Source organism: Salvelinus fontinalis, chromosome 30 (genome assembly GCF_029448725.1).
Source record: "Salvelinus fontinalis isolate EN_2023a chromosome 30, ASM2944872v1, whole genome shotgun sequence".
NCBI classification, from domain to species: domain Eukaryota; kingdom Metazoa; phylum Chordata; class Actinopteri; order Salmoniformes; family Salmonidae; genus Salvelinus; species Salvelinus fontinalis.
In genome coordinates, this window is record NC_074694.1 from 17653242 (window position 1) to 17673400 (window position 20159).

The following is a 20159-nucleotide window of genomic DNA, read 5'->3' on the forward strand; positions in this document are numbered from 1 at the left end:
GACGAACAGATTCGGTTCAGTCAGTTCAATCTGTCTTCCTGATGAGCCATTCCCAGCTAGCTACGTTAGACGTTAATAATGCGGTACTTGTAGGCTACATTTTCGGTGAAAATCATTACAATAAATATGTTTTAGCTGTCACCCCGGCCTGATTGATATTGGCTACACTATCTACACTGAACAAAAATATAGACGCACCATGCAACAATTAACGATTTTATTGAGTTACAGTTCATACAAGGAAATAAGTCAATTGAAATGAATTTATAATTGTATTTAACCTTTATTTAACTAGACAAGTCAGTTAAGAACATATTATTATTTACAATGACGGCCTCCTGCGGGGATGGGTGCTGGGATTAAAAATAAAAATAAATAAATACAAATATAGGACAAAACACACATCATGACAAGAGACAACACAACACTACATAAAGAGAGACCTAAAACGACAACATAGCATGGCAGCAACACATTAAACACTCATCTATGGATTTCACATGGCTGGGCAGGGGTGCAGCCATGGTTGGGCATGGGAGGGCATAGGCACACCCACTTGGGAGCCAGGCCCAGACAATCACAATGAGTTTTTCCCTACAAAAGGGCTTTATTACAGACATAAATACTTCTGTTTCATCAGCTGTCCGGGTGGCTGTCTCAGACAATCCCACAGGTGAAGAAGCCAGATGTGAAGTTCCTGGGCTGGCGTGGTTATACATGGTCGGCAGTTGTGAGGCCAGTTGGATATACTGGCCAAAAAATGTTTTTAACGACATTGGAGGTGGTTTATGGTAGAGAAATTAACATTCAATTCTCTGGCAACAGCTCTGGTGGACATTCCTGCAGTCAGCATGACAATTGCAGGCTCCCTCAAAATTTGAGACATCTGTGGCATTGTTGTGTGACAAAACTTCATATTTTAAGAGTGGCCTTTTATTGTCCCTAGCACAAGATGCACCTATGTAATGATCATGCCGTTTAATCAGCTTCTTGATATGCCACGCCTGTCAGGCTCACTAACAGAGGTGTAAACACATTTGTGCACAACATTTGAGAGAAATAAGCTTTTTGTGCGTATGGAACATTTATGGGATATTTTTTTGCGACCAATGAAACATGGGACCAACACTTTACATGTTGCATTGATGTTTTTGTTCAGTATAGCTACAGTACTTCCCTCTATTTACTGCAGCAAGCGGGAGCTAAGGACACGGTGACCCGTGTTGCTGTGCTGTTGGCTTGCAGCACAAACTCTCCCTAGCATTGACCGGTAGACTATCCCGGTGACATCCAGATGGTTACTATCAATAGCCTATTACAAGTAATTTATCGTGTAGGCTGCTATCAAGTGGGATGGAAAAAATTAGAGATGGTGACCAATACTCCCAAGTTATTTCCCCATCGATATAAACATCACGTTCCTTTATAACTAGCACAATGCTGCTACTGTTGCCAGCATTAACTAGCTTGACTGACTGAACCGAATCCACCCTCGACTTTCCACTGCGCGACATACGTCATCCATGTGAGCACCAGGCGTGCCTGTAAAGCGTCTATTTTCATACTAACCTACTCTGTCTATTCAGTTCACTTTCACGGAGAAGGGTCGAGCTGCTGCTGAGAGGAGGATGATGTGGCGGCGGAGAGAATGTGCCTCTCTTATCTCTTCCCAGGTGAAATGCATTGAAAGAGAGACACTCGGGCGTAGAGCGCTAGTCTATAGCACCTCTTTGGCTATAGCTATTGTTGTCGAAAATAACAGACGATCAACGAGTAAGCCAAGGGCGTAGTGAAATCACACATTTTGTCTAAAATTAGATGCTATTGCTGAAATTGAAATTGGGGGGGGGGGTTTGACTTTTTAGTTAGTGTTAACCTACCCAAAGAGAATGACTAACATTGGCAGGGACAACTTTATTATTTTAGTAGGCTGTAGCCTGTCACATCCCTCTTCCTATAGGCTGCATGTATGTGTGTGTGTGTCTTTCACACATAATCGCCAAACAATCTCATTCCACTCCCCAACTGTCTGATATTATAACCTTTATTTGAACAAGGATAAAAGGCCAGTTGCCAAGTAGGCTCATTTCCAGATCCTGTATTGTGTATTGTTTCCTCTCTTTACTAAGCTAACAACCTATTAGACTGAATATTTTCTCTTTCAAAATAAATAGATCAAATAAAATTGAATTTGTCACAACAGGTGTAGACTAACAGTGAAATGCTTACTTACAGGCCCTTCCCAACAATGCAGAAAACCGAAACAGAAATAGTAAAAAATAATAACACAAGGAATAAGTACACAATGAGTAACGATAACTTGGCTGTATACACGGGGTACAGGTACCGAGTCAATGTGCAGGGGTATGAGGTAATTGAGGTAGATAGGTACATATCGGTAGGGATAGATAATATCAGTAACAGCAGAGTATGTGATGAGACATAACCACCCTTGCTGTCTTTGCCTTGCCTGGCTTCCCTCTCTCCACTGGGATTCTCTGCCTCTGACCCTATTACGTGAACTGAGTCACTGGCTTACTAGTGCTCTTCCATGATGTCCTTAGGAGGGGTGTGTCGTGACAGTTCTTTGTTGTTGTTGCTATACTTAACTTGAGTGGATTGAGTTACTGATGTGATCTTCCTGTCCTCAGACTTGTGCGTTGGAGCAGATCTTCGATGGCTATACTCAGCCTTGTCTCAGGGTAGTAAGTTGGTGGTCTGTAGATATCCATCTGGTGGTGTGGAAGCTGTGCTTTGGTAAAGTGGGTGGGGTTATACCCCGGACAGGGCCAACCAGGAAGGATATCGTCAGACAAGGCCACAATGGCCCCGATCCACCTTATCTCAGCCTCCTGTATCTATGCTGCAAAAGTCTATGTGCCAGGGGTCTAGGGTCAGTCTGTCCTATCTGGTGAAATTATCCTGTCTTATCTGGTGTCCTGTGTGATCTTAAGTATGCTCCCTCTAATTATCCAATATCTCTCTCTCCCCTCCCAGAGGACCTGTGCCCTAGGACCATGCCTCAGGACTACCTGGCCTGATGACTCCTGACTGTCCCAGTCCCCAGTCAAACTTGTTATGCTGCTGCTCCAGTTTCAACTTTTCTGCCTGTGTTCTTTGGCTGTCCAAAGTTCTACCTGGAGTTCTACCTGGAACCAAAATGTGTTCTTCAAAGGGTTCTCCAATGGGGACAGCCGAAGATAGATAGCACCTTTTTTTCTTAGAGTGTAGTCTTAGAATCTCCACCTGGCACAGCCAGAAGAGGGTTGACCACACCTCAGAGCCTGGTTCCTCACTAGGTTCCTGCCTTTCTAGGGAGTTTTCCTAGTCACCGAGCATCTACATCTGCATCGCTTGCTGTTTGAGGTTTTAGGCTGGGTTTCTGTATAAGCACGTTGTGACATCTGCTGATGTAAAACAGGCTTTATACAGTTGAAGTCGGAAGTTTACATACACTTAGGATGGAGTCATTAAAACTCATTTTTCAACCACTAACAAACTATAGTTTTGGCAAGTCGGTTAACATCTACTTTGTGCATGACACAAGTCATTTTTCCAACAATTGTTTACAGACAGATTATTTCACTTATAATTCACTGTATCACAATTCCAGTGGGTCAGAAGGAGACGCGTTCTGTATCCTAGAGATTAACGTACTTTGGTGCGAAAAGTGCAAATCAATCCCAGAACAACAGCAAAGGACCTTGTGAAGATGCTGGAGGATCAGGTACAAAAGTATCTATATCCACAGTAAAACAAGTCCTATATTGACAAAACCTGAAAGGCTGCTCAGCAAGGAAGAAGCCACTGCTCCAAAACCTCCATTAAAAAGCCAGACTACGGTTTGCAACTGCACATGGGGACAAAGATCGTACTTTTTGGAGAAATGTCCTCTGGTCTGATGAAACAAAAATATAACTGTTTGGCCATAATGACCATCGTTAAGTTTGGAGAATAAAGGGGAACGCTTGCAAACCGAAGAACACCCTCCCAACCGTGAAGCACGGGGGTGGCAGCATCATGTTGTGGGGGTGCTTTGCTGCAGGAGGGACTGGTGCACTTCACAAAATAGATGGCATCATGAGGTAGGAAAATTATGTGGATATATTGAAGCAACATCTCAAGACATCAGTCAGGAAGTTAAAGCTTGGTCGCAAATGGGTCTTCCAAATGAACAATGACCCCTAGCATACTTCCAAAGTTGTGGCAAAATGGCTTAAGGACAACAAAGTCAAAGTATTGGAGTGGCCATCACAAAGCCCTGACCTCAATGCTATAGAAAAGTTGTGGGCAGAACTGAAAAAGCATGTGCGAGCAAGGAGGCCTACAAACCTGACTCAGTTACACCAGCTCTGTCAGGAGTAATGGGCCAACTTTCACCCAACTTATTGTGGGAAGCTTGTGGAAGGCTACCCAAAACGTTTGACCCAAGTTAAACAATTTAAAGGCAATGCTACCAATCACTAATTGAGTTTATGTAAACTTCTGACCCACTGGGAATGTGATGAAAGAAATTAAAGCTGAAATAAATCATTCTCTCTACTATTATTCTGGTATTTCGCATTATTCAAATAAAGTGGTGATCCTAACTGACCTAAGACAGGGAATTGTTACTAGAATTAAATGTCAGGAATTGTGAAAAACTGAGTTTAAATGTATTTGGCTAAGGTGTATGTAAACTTCCGTCTTCAACTGTAAATACATTTGATTGATTGATTGATTGACAAAAGAGATTAGTGCGAAAAGGGTCATTGCAGATATTCTGGATAGCTATTGGTTAACTATTTAATTAACAATTTAGGAGTCTTATACCTTGGGGGTAGAAGCTGTTCAGGATCCTGTTGGTTCCACACTTGGTGCATTGCTACCGTTTGCCATGCAGAGTCAAAGGGAACAGTCTGACTTGGATGGCTGGAATCTTTGACAATTTTTAGGGCCTTCCTCCGACACCGCCTGGTTTAAAGGTCCTGGATGGCAAGGAGCTCGGCCCCAGTAATGTACTGAGCCGTATGCATATCGTCTGTAGTGCCTTGCTGTTGGATGCCAAGCAGTTGCCATACCAAGCGGTGATGCAGCCAGTCAAGATGCTCTCAATGGTGTAAATGTATAACTTTTTGAGGATCTAAGGGACCATGACAAATCTTTTCAGCCAACCGAGGGGGAAAAGGGATTGCCGTGCCCTCTGCGGGACTGTGTTGATGTGTTTGAACCATGACAGTTCCTTAGTGATGCGGACACACCGGTACTTGAAGCTCTCAACCTGTTCCCCAACAACCTAGTTGATGTGCCTACTACATACTCTATCTATTTTACCAGGTGAGTTCACATTCTAATGTTCCATCTGCAGGCTATGTACACTACCCTACTAACTACATTATTATGGTGAGCTCATGTCCACCAGTAGGGAAGTCATGCACCCCAAAAATCTTAGGGGGCACTAAGTACATGTGGATGGCTGGGGGTCATTTGGAGGGATTTTTCTAACACCTGAAACCGATTTTTCCTGCAATCTAGAGCAATAGTCATTACGCTTAATTCTATGTAAAAATATTATGTATATTTTTCTGCATACCTCTTGAGCTGTTTCTATCCTCCTGACTGGTGGTTATTTTTTTTAAAGAAACCAGCTATGCTTTTCTGCATCTGCTAAAATCTGTGTAAAATATTGAAAGGAATGTGAGTCCTATTCGTTTCATTTAGTTGTTGCTTGCTTTTCTAAAGTCTACCAACCTTACTAGCTGGTATGCCAGCTAAGATAGACAAGCTAGCTACTGTAACTTGATTGATAGCCTGAAATGGCTTCCTGTTAGCTAGTTATGAGGTTGGGAGATTCAAATAAAATGTTATTGGTCATATACATATGGTTAGCAGATGTTAATGCGAGAGTAGCAAAATGCTTATGCTTCTAGTTCCGACCATGCAGTAATATCTAACAAGTAATCTAACAATTTCACAACAACTACCTTATACACACAAGTATAAAGATATGAATATGTACATATAAATATATGGATATATATATGGAGCGATGGCCGAACGGCATAGGCAAGATGCAGTAGATGGTATAGAGTACAGTATACACATATGAGATGAGTAATGTAGGGTATGTAAACATTATATAAAGTGTCATTTTTTAAAGTGACTAGTGATACATTTATTACATCCATTTTTGTATTATTAAGTGGCTAAAGATTTGAGTCAGTATGTTGGCAGCAGCCACTCAATGTTAGTGATGGCTGTTTAAAGGTCTGATGGCCTTGAGATAGAAGCTGTTTTTCAGTCTCTCGGTCCCAGCTTTGATGGACCTGTACTGACCTCGCCTTCTGGATGATAGCGGGGTGAACAGGCAGTGGCTCGAGTGGTTGTTGTCCTTGGTGATCTTTTTGGCCTTCCTGTGACATCGGGTGGTGTAGGTGTCATGGAGAGCAGGTAGTTTGCCCCCAGTGATGCGTTGTGCAGACCTCACTACCCTCTGGAGAGCCTTACGGTTGTGGGTGGAGAAGTTGCCATACCAGGCAGTGATACAGCCCGACAGGATGCTCGATTGTGCATCTGTAAAAGTTTGTGTGTTTTTGGTGACAAGCCAAATTTCTTAAGCCTCCTGAGGTTGAAGAGGCGCTGTTGCGCCTTCTTCACCACGCTGTCTGTGTGGTTTGACCATTTCAGTTTGTCTGTGATGTGTACGCCGAGGAACTTAAAACTTTCCACCTTCTCCACTAGTGTCCTGTCGATGTGGATCGGGGGGTGCTCCCTCTGCTGTTTCCTGAAGTCCATGATCATCTCCTTTGTTTTGTTGACGTTGAGTGTGAGGTTATTTTCTTGACACCACACTCCGAGGGCCCTCACCTCCTCCCTGTAGGCCGTCTCGTCGTTGTTGGTAATCAAGCCTACCACTGTAGTGTCGTCTGCAAACTTGATGATTGAGTTGGAGGCGTGCATGGCCACGCAGTCGTGGGTGATCAGGGAGTACAGAAGAGGGGTGAGAACACACGCTTGTGGGGCCCCAGTGTTGAGGATGAGCGGGGTGGAGATGTTGTTTCCTACCCTCACCACCTGGGGGTGTCCCGTCAAAGTCCAGGACCCAGTTGCACAAGGCGGGGTCGAGACCCAGGGTCTCGAGCTTAATGTCGAGTTTGGAGGGTACTATGGTGTTAAATGCTGAGCTGTAGTTGAGGAACAGCATTCTTACACAATTTGCTGACCGCCCCCAATGGGTATTCCTCTTGTCCAGATGGGTCCGGGCAGTGTGATTGCGATTGCGTCGTCTGTGGACCTATTGGGGCGGTAAGCAAATTGGAGTGGGTCTAGGGTGTCAGGTAGGGTGGAGGTGATATGATCTTTGACTAGTCTCTCAAAGCACTTCATGATGACGGAAGTGAGTGCTACGGGGCGATAGTCGTTTAGCTCAGTTACCTTCACTGTCTTGTGAACAGGAACAATGGTGGCCCTCTTGAAGCATGTGGGAACAGCAGACTGGGATAGGGATTGATTGAATATGTACGTAAACACACCAGCCAGCTGGTCTGCGCATGCTCTGAGGACGCGGCTAGGGATGCCGTCTGGGCCGGCAGCCTTGCGAGGGTTAACACGTTTAAATGTTTTACACACATTGGCTGCGGTGAAGGAGAGGCCGCATGTTTTGGTAGCGGGCCGTGTCGGTGGCACTGTATGGTCCTCAAAGCGAGCAAAGATGCGGTTTAGTTTCTCTGGGAGCTAGACATCGGGGTTCGCGACAGGGCTGGTTTTCTTTTTGTAGTCCGTGATTGACTGTAGACCCTGCCACATACCTCTCGTGTCTCAGCTGTTGAATTGTGACTCTACTTTGTCTCTATACTGATGCTTAGCTTGTTTGATTGCCTTGCGGAGGGAATAGCTACACTGTTTGTATTCTGTCATGTTTCTGGTCGCCTTGACCTGATTAAAAAGCAGTGTTTCACGCTTTCAGTTTTGCGCGAATGCTGCCATCAATCCACTGTTTCTGGTTGGGGAAAGTTTTAATTGTCGCCGTGGGTACAACATCACCGATGCACTTGCTAATAAACTCTCTCACCGAATCAGAGTATACATCAATGTTGTTGTTCGACGCTATCCGGAACATATCCCAGTCCACGTGATCGAAGCAATCTTGAAGCGTGGAATAAGATTGGTCGGACCAGCGTTGAACAGACCTGAGCACAGGCGTTTCCGGTTTTAGTTTCTGTCTATAGGCTGGGAGCAACAAAATGGAGTCATGGTCAGATTAGCCAAAAGGAGGGCGAGGGAGAGCTTTGTATGCGTCGCGGAAGTTAGAGTAACAATGATTCAGATTTTGCCAGCCGAGGTCGCGGATTCGATAAAATTTAGGGAGGCTTGTTTTCAGATAAGGAACATATCTGGGCTAGCTAAAGCCAACTTCAAAAATTGCTAGGTGGCTAGTATTATTATTAAATCTGAAGGGGTACGTGCCCCCAATGGGCATGACATCTCTGTCCCCCAGCACCTCTCTCTCTTCCCCCTTTACACCACTATCTCTCTTTTCTCCCACTATCCACTCCACATACACACCTTTCTCTTTCAAGGCAAGCTGGCAAGGTCTTTACAGAACTGCTAGACTGGCATCAGATGCAGCGTGCTGACAGAGAACACCTCCATGACTGTAACGCTCCACTCTGGTGTGTATGTGTGTGTGCATGTGTGTGATCATATCAGATCCCAGAACCAAATCTTGCGTGTGCTGGCCAGTTGGTTACTTGATTTAATATATGATTAGATTCATGTTAACACTCTCTCACGCAAAATTAATAGACCATCAACAGAGTCTACTGTAGCTGTGTACAGGCAGGCAGGGAAATGAATCACTCCTAGTCACTAATCACTCCTACGAATACAGTACACTATTAAAAATAAGGGTGCTTTTTAGGGTCATAAAAGCAAGCTTTTGAACCCTTTTTAGTTCTATAAAGCAACAATTGGCTTGCTAAACTCAATATTTCATAATCAAACGGAAAGTTGAGTTTCAGTGAGTACGGGTTTTCCTTTTCTATATATACTCAGCAAAAAAAGATACGCCCCTTTTTCAGGACCCTGTCTTTCAAAGATCATTCGTAAAAATCCAAATAACTTCACAGATCTTCATTGTAAAGGGTTTAAAAACTGTTTCCCATCCTTGTTCAATGAACCATAAACAATTAATGAACATGTACCTGTGGAACGGTCGTTAAAACACTAACAGCTTACAGACGGTAGGCAATTAAGGTCACAGGTATGAAAACTTAGGACACTAAAGAGGCCTTTCTACTGACTCTGAAAAACACCAAAAGAAAGATGCCCAGGGTCCCTGCTCATCTGTGTGAACGTGCCTGTTACGTACCCCAGTTTCTGTGTTGTGGTTTTGTTTGTATTTGTGTGTTTCAGGATGGCTACCTGAAATTCCCCCAAGCAGCTGATTGGCCCCATTGCTAATTGGAGAGCTGACCACGCCCCCTTGTCAGGATACAGCTGTATCCCATTACAGACTCCTTCTCCAGCTATTTAAGCCAGTGTTCTGTTGTTCAGAGGGGAGATGATTAGTGTGTCCTGTGTTGGTTGTGGTTAATAGAGCTGAGGGTAATATCATATGTTGGTTGTTTCGCAGAAAGAGATTTGGTATGTACTATGTTAGTTGTTACTGAGAGAGCTGATTGTTATGTTCTGTGTTAGTTTGTTGCTCAGAGAGAGCTTCTTTAATGTCCTCAGGTTTTTTTTATCAGGTTTTTGTTGTGAAGTAGTTTGTATTATTCTGTTTCATTTTTTCCCAGGTGGGAAGGGGAAGGCACCTAGGGAGTGCTTAGGCAAGAGGCCTGTGGGCATACATATACCCGTAGTATGTACTATGTCTATGCACACTAGGTAAGACCTGGGCGACCATCCCCTGTATTTTGGTTAGCGCACCAGGTGGTGCTAAATTAGGTAAGCAGGTAAGACAGGAGAGGGGGCTTTGACATTTACTTTCTTTGCTTTGGTTCTGTCCAGCCCTTTTCCCCAAATTTACCGTATGAAGGAATACATAAATTCCCAGTAAACGGTAAATTCTCTGCTTAAGTCATCCTTACTCGCACTTAGTCCCATACATCTTTCACTCCATGGGGAGTTGAGTTGTAGCGGGGTGTTGCGTTCACTCTTCCTAGAGGTGTACGTAACAGTGCCTTAGGCATACTGCACCAAGGCATGAGGACTGCAGCTGTGACCAGGGCAATAAATTGCAATGTCTGTACTGTGAGACGCCTAAGACAGCGCTACAAAGAGACAGGACAGACAGCTGATCATCCACAGTGGCAGACCACGTGTAACAACACCTGCACAGGATCAGTACATCCGAACATCACACCTGTGGGACAGGTACAGGATGGCAACAACAACTGCACGAGTTACACCAGGAACGCACAATCCCTCCATCGGTGCTCATACTGTCCGTGAGAGGCTGGACTGAGGGCTTGTAGGCCTGTTGTAAGGCAGTTCCTCACCAGACATCACCGGCAACAACGTCGCCTATGGGCACAAACCCACCGTTGCTGGACCAGACAGGACTGGCAAAAAGTGCTCTTCACTGACGAGTTGCGGTTTTGTCTCACTAGGGGGGATGGTCGGATTTGCGTTTATCGATGAAGGAATGAGTGTTACACCGAGACCTGCACTCTGGAGCAGGATCGATTTGGAGGAGGAGGGTCCGTCATGGTCTGGGGCGGTGTGTCACAGCATCATCGGACTGAGCTTGTTGTTCTTGCAGGAAATCTCAACTCTGTGCACTACAGGGAATACACCCTCCTCCCTGATGTGGTACACTTCCTGCAGGCTCATCTTGACCCTCCAGCATGACAATGTCACCAGCCATACTGCTCGTTCTGTGCCTGATTTCCTGCAAGACAGGAATGTCCCTGTTCTGCCATGGTCAGCAAAGAGCTCGGATCTCAATCCCATTGAGCATGTCTGGGACCTGTTGGATCGGAGGGTGAGGGCTAGGGCCTTTTCCCCCCAGAAATGTCTGGGAACTTGCAGGTGCCTTGGTGGAAGAGTGGCGTAACATCTCAAAGTAAGAACAGGCAAATCTGGTGCAGTCCATGAGGAGGAAATGCACTGCAGTACTTAATGCAGCTGGTGGCCACACCAGATACTGACTGTTACTTTTGATTTTGATCCCCTTTGTTCAGGGACACATTATTCAATTTCTGTTAGTCACATGTCTGTGGAACTTGTACAGTTTTTCTCAGTTGTTGAATCTTGATATGTTCATACAAATATTTAGACATGTTAAGTTTGCTGAAAATGAACGCAGTTGACAGTGAGAGGATGTTTTTTTTTTTATTTTTTTATTTTTTTTTAATCCCCTTTTTTCCCCAATTTTCGTGGTATCCAATCGCTAGTAATTACTATCTTGTCTCATCGCTACAACTCCCGTACGGGCTCGGGAGAGACGAAGATCGAAAGTCATGCGTCCTCCGAAGCACAACCCAACCAAGCCGCACTGCTTCTTTAACATAGCGCGCCTCCAACCTGGAAGCCAGCCGCACCAATGTGTCGGAGGAAACACCGTGCACCTGGCCCCCTTGGTTAGCACGCACTGCGCCCAGCCCGCCACAGGAGTCGCTGGAGCGCAATGAGACAAGGAAATCCCTACCGGCCAAACCCTCCCTTACCCGGACGACGCTAGCCCAATTGTGCGTCGCCCCACGGACCTCCCGGTCGCGGCCGGCTGCGACAGAGCCTGGGGGCGAACCCAGAGACTCTGGTGGCGCAGTTAGCACTGCGATGCAGTGCTCTAGACCACTGCGCCACCCGGGAGGCAGTGAGAGGATGTTTAGCACAATGTCTTTGAAAAAGGTAGATAAACTTGAATCTATTCTCTTCAGGCTATATCTTGCATATTCTTCTCTGTTCATAATTTCAAACAGTTTGCCTATACGCCATCAGGTATCCAACAGTTCATAATTTCTCACAGTAACAAGAGGAACCAGTTTGTGAAACAATGTCTACATCCCAGATGGCACCCTATTCCCTGTATAGCACACTACTTTTGACCAGGGCCCATAGCTGCTATGTAGGGAATAAACTCAGGAAAAAAGGGATGTTTAAGGCGTCCGCATGCTTCCCAACCGAAACAGTTCGGTGGATTTTGCATATATTATGATGACAGTTTGTGAAGTTTTTGTTAGTTTTGGATTTCATTTAGGGTTTTTTCTGCTGTTCGGGCACACAGCATTTTTTCTGGAGGCAAGGTAAAGTTCTAAACCTAAGTCTGCCCCTTTGTCGGTGATTTGTCACGTATATAAGGCCCTCCCCCACCCTCCTTTCGGAAAAGCTGACCAAGACTCCATTTTTGTTGCTTCCAGCCTACAGACAGAAACTAAAACAAGAAGCTCCCACGCTCAGGTCTGTTCAACGCTGGTCCGACCAATCTGATTCCATGCTTCAAGACTGCTTCGATCGCGTAGATTGTGATATGTTCCGCATTGCGTCCAACAACAACATTGACGAATACGCTGATTCGGTGAGCGAGTTCATTAGAAAGTGCATCGGCGATGTCGTACCCACAGCAACTATTAAAACATTCCCAAACCAGAAACCGTGGATTGATGGCAGCATTCGCACGAACCACTGATTTTAACCAGGGAAAGGTGACCGGAAACATGACCGAATACAGTGTAGCTATTCCCTCCGCAAGGCAATCAAACAAGCTAAGCGTCAGTATAGAGTAAAGTAGAGTTGCAATTCAACAGCTCAGACACAAGAGGCAGGGTCTACAGTCAATCACGGATTACAAAAGGAAAACTAGCCCCGTCGCGGACCAGGATGTCTTGCTCCCAGACAGACTAAATAACTTCCTTGCTCGCTTTGAGGACAATACACTGCCACTGACACGGCCCGCTACCAAAACCTGCGGACTCTCCTTCACTGCAGCCAACATGAGTAAAACATTTAAACGTGTTAACCCTCGCAGGGCTGCAGGCCCAGACGGCATCCCCAGCCGTGTCTTCAGAGCATGCGCAGACCAGCTGGCTGGTGTGTTTACGGACATATTCAATCAATCCTTATCCCAGTCTGCTGTTCCCACATGCTTCAAGAGGGCCACCATTGTTCCTGTTCCCAAGAAAGCTAAGGTAACTGAGCTAAATGACTACCGCCCCGTAGCACTCACTTCCGTCATCATGAAGTGCTTTGAGGGACTAGTCAAGGACCATATCACCTCCACCCTACCTGATACCCTAGACCCACTCCAATTTGCTTACCGCCCCAATAGGTCCACAGACGACGCAATCGCAACCACACTGCACACTGCCCTAACCCATCTGGACAAGAGGAATACCTATGTGAGAATGCTGTTCATCGACTACAGCTCAGCATTTAACACCATAGTACCCTCCAAACTCGTCATCAAGCTCGAGACCCTGGGTCTCGACCCCGCCCTGTGCAACTGGGTACTGGACTTCCTGACGGGCCGCCCCCAGGTGGTGAGGGTAGGTAACAACATCTCCACCCCGCTGATCCTCAACACTGGGGCCCCACAAGGGTGCGTTCTGAGCCCTCTCCTGTACTCCCTGTTCACCCACGACTGCGTGGCCATGCACGCCTCCAACTCATTTATCAAGTTTGCAGACGACACTACAGTGGTAGGCTTGATTACCAACAACGACGAGACGGCCTACAGGGAGGTGAGGGCCCTCGGAGTGTGGTGTCAGGAAAATAACCTCACACTCAACGTCAACAAAACAAAGGAGATTACTGTGGACTTCAGGAAACAGCAGAGGGAGCACCCCCTTATCCACATCGACGGGACAGTAGTGGAGAGGGTAGTAAGTTTTAAGTTCCTTGGCGTACACATCACGGACAAACTAAATTGGTCCACCCACACACACAGCGTTGTGAAGAAGGCGCAGCAGCGCCTCTTCAACCTCAGGAGGCTGAAGAAATTTGGCTTGTCACCAAAAGCACTCACAAACTTCTACAGATGCACAATCGAGAGCATCCTGTCGGGCTGTATCACTGCCTGGAACGGCAACTGCTCCGCCCACAACCGTAAGACTCTCCAGAGGGTAGTGAGGTCTGCGCATCACCGGGGGCAATCTACCTGCCCTCCAGGACAGCTACACCACCCGATGTCACAGGAAGGCCATAAAGATCATCAAGGACAACAACCACCCGAGCCACTGCCTGTTCACCCCGCTATCATCCAGAAGGCGAGGTCAGTGCATCAAAGCAGGGACTGAGAAGCTGTTTTTCAGTCTCTATCTCAAGGCCATCAGACTGTTAAACAGCCATCACTAACATTGAGTGGCTGCTGCCAACATACTGACTCAACTCCAGCTCACTTTAATAATGGGAATTGATGGAAATTGATAAATGTATCACTAGCCACTTTAAACAATGCCACTTAATATAATGTATATGTATATACTGTACTCTATATCATTTACTGCATCTTGCCATCTTTATGTAATACATGTATCACTAGCCACTTTAAACTATGCACTTTTATGTTTACATACCCTACATTACTCATCTCATATGTATATACTGTGCTCGATACCATCTACTGCATCTTGCCTATGCCGTTCTGTACCATCAGTCATTCATATATCTTTATGTACATATTCTTTATCCCTTTACACTTGTGTGTATAAGGTAGTAGTTGTGGGATTGTTAGGTTAGATTACTCGTTGGTTATTACTGCATTGTCGGAACTAGAAGCACAAGCATTTCGCTACACTCGCAGTAACATCTGCTAACCATGTGTATGTGACAAATAAAATTTGATTTGTAGGGGTGATGCGAGTTTATTCACTCAGTGTGAATTCAACATGGCAAACGACTACTTCGAGCATCGATTGACCGAGGATGTACAGAAGTACCTTCACCACTACCATTCTTGCAATGTATTATATAAAAACCAGCATGTAAATGCCAATTTGTGGACTGAGGTTGCTGGGGTCCGACCCAACCACTTGTAGGGTTCACAACAAGTTCGTCAAGGCAAAGAAAATGAACAAGGGCCGCAGTGGAGATGCCGGTGGAAATGCTACTGCAGAAATGTTGCTGCTGGCTTGTTCGGCACGTGACACCTGGGGATACAAAGCAACATGCGTTCTTCACCACAGGGGGAGATATGTTGTATTTTCTATTGTAGTTGATGAAAAGAGTAGCAATGTTTTGCTAACAATAGTTAGAGCTAACTACTTGGCTGGCTAGTGGCTAGCTAGTCTGGCAGCATACTCCTACAGAGAAAGCAAGCCAACAAACTGAAGATCTTCATAACTTTTGATCAAACATAATTTTGTCAGAGAAAGAAAATCATAAGATTCCCACATTGGTAACACCAAAGTCAGTTTGGTAGCAAGTCAAAATATTGCCAACTTTTGAGCAGAGTTGAGTAACTAGGTCAGTCCAGGCCTACTCAACTCTACTCAAATGTTTGCAACATTTAATATTGTAGTCTCTGTTAATGATATTTCATGTTCATTATTGTTTTGGATCTGTACTAAATAACCCTCTACTTTTTTATTTTCAAGACAAACACCAATGAATGGAGACAGCACCTAGTTTTGTTCTCTGTTCCCCAACACTGTTTGTTCACCGGCCCGAAGCACAACCTCTGCCCCCAGTACTGACTGGTGATCGGCCCCCAGCCCATCTCCCGCACTGAGTTGCAGAATTAGAAACAATCTCCATGCAGGACCTGGGAAGCTCCATACTGGGCCCACCTCCAAGACCTACTCCACTGGCTTGCTCCTCACCAATGCCACAGAGCAGCAGCAGTAGAAGAAGGGAGAAAAGAGCTGCAGACTCAGCCCTTGACACATCACTCACAAAGGCATTCCAAATGATTGAAGAATGTGGAGAATGTCATGCATCGAGCTACCAACTTGTCCCAGAGGTAAATTATTTAAAATAATTTCACTCTTTTCCTTTACTCTGTTCCCCTTTCATCTCTTCTGTTGTCCTTTTTTTCTTATTTTCCTCACCATGTACACTGCTCTCCAGACACTTCTAATCCCCCCCCCCCCCCCCTTCTTCCCATCCTTTCCACAGGGCCCGTGGCACCAACATGTATAGCTGATTTTATGGATAAACTCTCAAACTCTGGGAGGAATTCGACACTCCTGAATCAGACAGTCCTGAGATCACTGAACAATAACAACAGAACAAGTTAAAACCTCTTAAGGATCGGACGCTTTTTTTTCAATTTTTGCCTAAAATGACATACTCAAATCTTACTGCCTGTAGCTCAGGACCTGAAGCAAGGATATGCATATTCTTAATACCATTTGAAAGGAAACACTTTGAAGTTTGTGGAAATGTAAAATTAATGTAGGATAATATAACAATAGATCTGGTAAAAGACAATACAAAATAAAAATACACTTGTTTTTTTGTTCCGTAGCTACTAGTGTAACGCAATTAAACATTACATTGCTAACTAGGCATCATTTAGCTAATAAATGGTCAAGTGTATTAGGAAGTTTAATAAGGTAAACACTCACCGAATGACTTTGGTAGGTACCTAGCTAGATGGCTTGGTTTCCATTTTCAACAGATTTTTTGAATCCCCCGATTGGGCATCAACGGTTACTGATCTTGCAGCTCATGTGTTCACCAGAAACGACATCTGGTAAGTTGTTTCCCACTAGTGGGAATAAATGTTGCCACAGGTTCAAATAGAATCTTGAGAGAATAGTCTGCCAGGAAACAACTTCTGGCAAACTGTTTGCCACTAGTGGCAATAAATATTATTGTTGCCAATTGTTTGCCACAGATTCACCACTAGTGGCAAACATTTGCAGTTTCTTGCAACATTCTGTGGCACACTAGTTTGCAGCAAATTTGTGAGTTGTTTGCTGCAACAAATTCATTTTTGCACGTCTTATTTTCGATTACTGTTTCAATATTGTGACTGGAGTTATATTTTTTTACAGGTTACAATGCTTGTAAATATGTTATTGTGGAAAGATTACAAGATTTTAGGCTACAACGGTCACAAATATGTTTTGAAGCACCTACTGACCACTACTAGTCCTTGTATGAACATTACTTTTTTTCAACTCCCTATGTCTTGATTCTGTGCCAGTTAGTGCAGTGGCCCAAAATAGACTATGTTCTGTGGTGTGCTGTTATTTCAAGGCCCCGGTATTGGGAATTTGAGATTCCTAGCAGGGCTAGAAGTAAGTAGAAGTCAATCCAAGGTTGTATACTAAGCATTTGACTTCCTGTTGCTGGTTGACATCAGAAGCTCAGGTTCATTCTGCCCTTGAGCAAGGCACTTTACAACTAACCAGCTTTAAGTGCGTCATAATATGGTAGACCTTCTGCTTCAACTTCTCCAACCTGTGTGGGTATGTATGTATTTTCCATGGGGTTGAGATGAAGAAGAACAAATTTATTTTGGACATTCCTGGATATTGAACAATAAACTTTTTCGCAGGTCCCGACCTTAAATGCTCAAACTTTTAGAGAAGAAAACACATTGCATGAATACAATAGAACCAACTAGTTCTATAAGACTATAACAGAATTCTAGAAGAACAATAGAACAGAATACCTGCTGAAAAGAGGCTAAATTGTAGATGGTTGAATACACAGAAAAAAAATAACAATTTTCTCCAGTTATGCTGTTAACAAATGTGGTATTACTATCTTCATAACATACATCTAGTTTGCAGACGACACAACAGTGGTAGGCCTGATTACCAAAAACAACAAGACAGCCTATAGGGAGGAGGTGAGGGCCATGGTGGAGTAGTGCCATGAAAATAAACTCCCGCGGCATAAAACAAACTGAAGGGGCTGATCGTGGACTTAGGGAGACTGCAGAGGGAGCATGCCCTCATATACACTTTGACGGGGCCGCGGTTGAGAGGGTGAAAAGCTTCAAGTTCCTCAGTGTGCACATCACTGACAACCGCTTGGAACGGCAACTGCACTGCTCTCCAGAGTGTGGTGCGGTCAGCCCAACACATCACCGGGGGCACGTTGCCTGCCCTCGAGGACATCTACAGCACCCAGTGTCACAGGAAGGCCAAGAAGATCATCAAGGACCTCAGCCACCCGAGCCCTGGTCTGTTAACCCCGCTACCATCTAGAAGGCGGAGACAGTACAGGTGCATCAAAGCTGGGACAGAGAGACTGAAAAACAGCTTCTATCTCCAGGCCATCAGAAGGTTAAATAGTCACCACTAGCCGGCCTCTGCCCAGTACCTTGCCTTTAACTTTAGTCACTGTTATTTGCCGGCTACCACCCAGTACTCTACCCTGCACCTTAGAGATTGCTGCCCTATGTACTGTACATAGTCATTGAACGCTAGTCACTTTAATAATGTTTACAAACTGTTAAACTCACTTCATATGTATATACTGTATTCTAATCAAGGCTCATCATACAGTATATAGCTACTGCTGTACACACCATCCTCTATTCATATACTGTCCATAATGTCTATACACACCATCCTATATAACTACTGCTATACACACCTCTTCTATTCATATACTGTCCATAATGTCTATACACACCATCCTATATTACTACTGCTATACACACCTCTTCTATTCATATACTGTCCATACACATCATATACTGTACGTACACTACCGTTCAAATTTTGGGGTCACTTAGAAATGTCCTTGTTTTTGAAAGAATAGCACATTTTTGTCCTTTAAAATAACATCAAATTGATCCGTAATACAGTGTAGACATTGTTAGTGTTGTAAATGACTATTGTAGCTGGAAACAGCAGATTTTTTTATGGAATATCAACATAGGCGTACAGAGGCCCATTATCAGCAACCATCACTCCTGTGTTCCAATGCCACGTTGTGTTAGCTAATCCAAGTTTATCATTTTAAAAGGCTAATTGATCATTAGAAAACTATTTTGCAATTATGTTAGCACAGCTGAAAACTAGCCTCCTTTAGACTAGTATCTGGAGCATCAGCATTTGTGGGTTCGATTACAGGCTCAAAATGTCCAAAAACAAAGAACTTTCTTCTGAAACTCGTCAGTCTATTCTTGTTCTGAGAAATGAAGACTATTCCATGCAAGAAATTGCCAAGAAACTGAACATCTCGTACAACACTGTGTACTACTCCCTTCACAGGACAGCGCAAACTGGCTCTAACCAGAATAGAACGAGTAGTGGGAGGCCCCGGGGCACAACTGATAATGGGCCTCTGTACACCTATGTAGATATTCCATAAAAATTAAAAGCCGTTTCCAGCTACAATAATCATTTACAACATTAAACTATATCTACACTGTATTTCTGATCAATATGATGTTATTTCAATGGACAATTGTTTTTTGCTATTCTTTAAAACAAGAACATTTCTAAGTGACTCCAAACTTTTGAACAGTAATGTATATATTCCAGACTTTGACATTGCTCACTCTAATATTTCTGTATTTCTTAATTCCTTTATTTTTATTTTTAGGATTTGTGTGTATTGTTAGTTATTACTGCATTGTTGGAGCTAGGACCATAAGCATTTCACTACACCCGCAATAACATCTGCAAAATATGTGTACGTGACCAATAACATTTGATTTACATATTGTTCCCTGCTCATATTTATCCCAGATTCCTACAAGCCCACTCAAGTTCAAGAGTTTCTGGTAGGTGTGAGGTAAATGTTGTTACTGGACCAAAAATTGTCTTTTTCATTAGACATAACCACGTTACAACACACTGGGGTTGTGTAGTTGTGCAATTTTTATCCAATTTAAAAAGCTAACAGCCAGGGAGATCTCATAAGCCTTGGACTAACCATCTTTCACATGTAAACTAATGGGATTACATTTCATGAGAAGGAAGTTGGAAGGACAAACTTACAAAAGCTGGAGGCTATAATTTGAATAATCAGTCATAAACTGTAATTTTGGTACCATCTTTTGAGCGCACAGTTTTTTTATTTAACCAGGTAGGCCAATTGAGAACAAGTTCTCATTTACAACTACAACCTGGTCAAGACAAAGCAAAGCGACACAACAGAGTTACACATGGAATAAACAAACAAACAGTCAATAACACAATAGAAAAAAAGTATATATACAGGGTGTGCAAATGGCGTGAGGAGGTAAGGCAATAAATAGGCCATAGCAGCGAAGTAATTACAATTTAGCAAAGGAACACTGGAGCGATAGATGTGCAAGTAGAAAT

The 20159-nt window shown here is 44.0% G+C and overlaps 1 long non-coding RNA gene across 1 annotated transcript; it reads left to right on the forward strand.

Moving 5' to 3' along the window:
- The first annotated feature begins 32 nt into the window (after window positions 1-32).
- LOC129828747 (uncharacterized) lies at window positions 33-18641 on the forward strand. Its single transcript, XR_008755289.1, has 4 exons — window positions 33-1673; window positions 2998-5316; window positions 15519-15883; window positions 16039-18641. It is a non-coding gene; the product is annotated as an uncharacterized LOC129828747 (long non-coding RNA).
- The last annotated feature ends 1518 nt before the right edge of the window (window positions 18642-20159 follow it).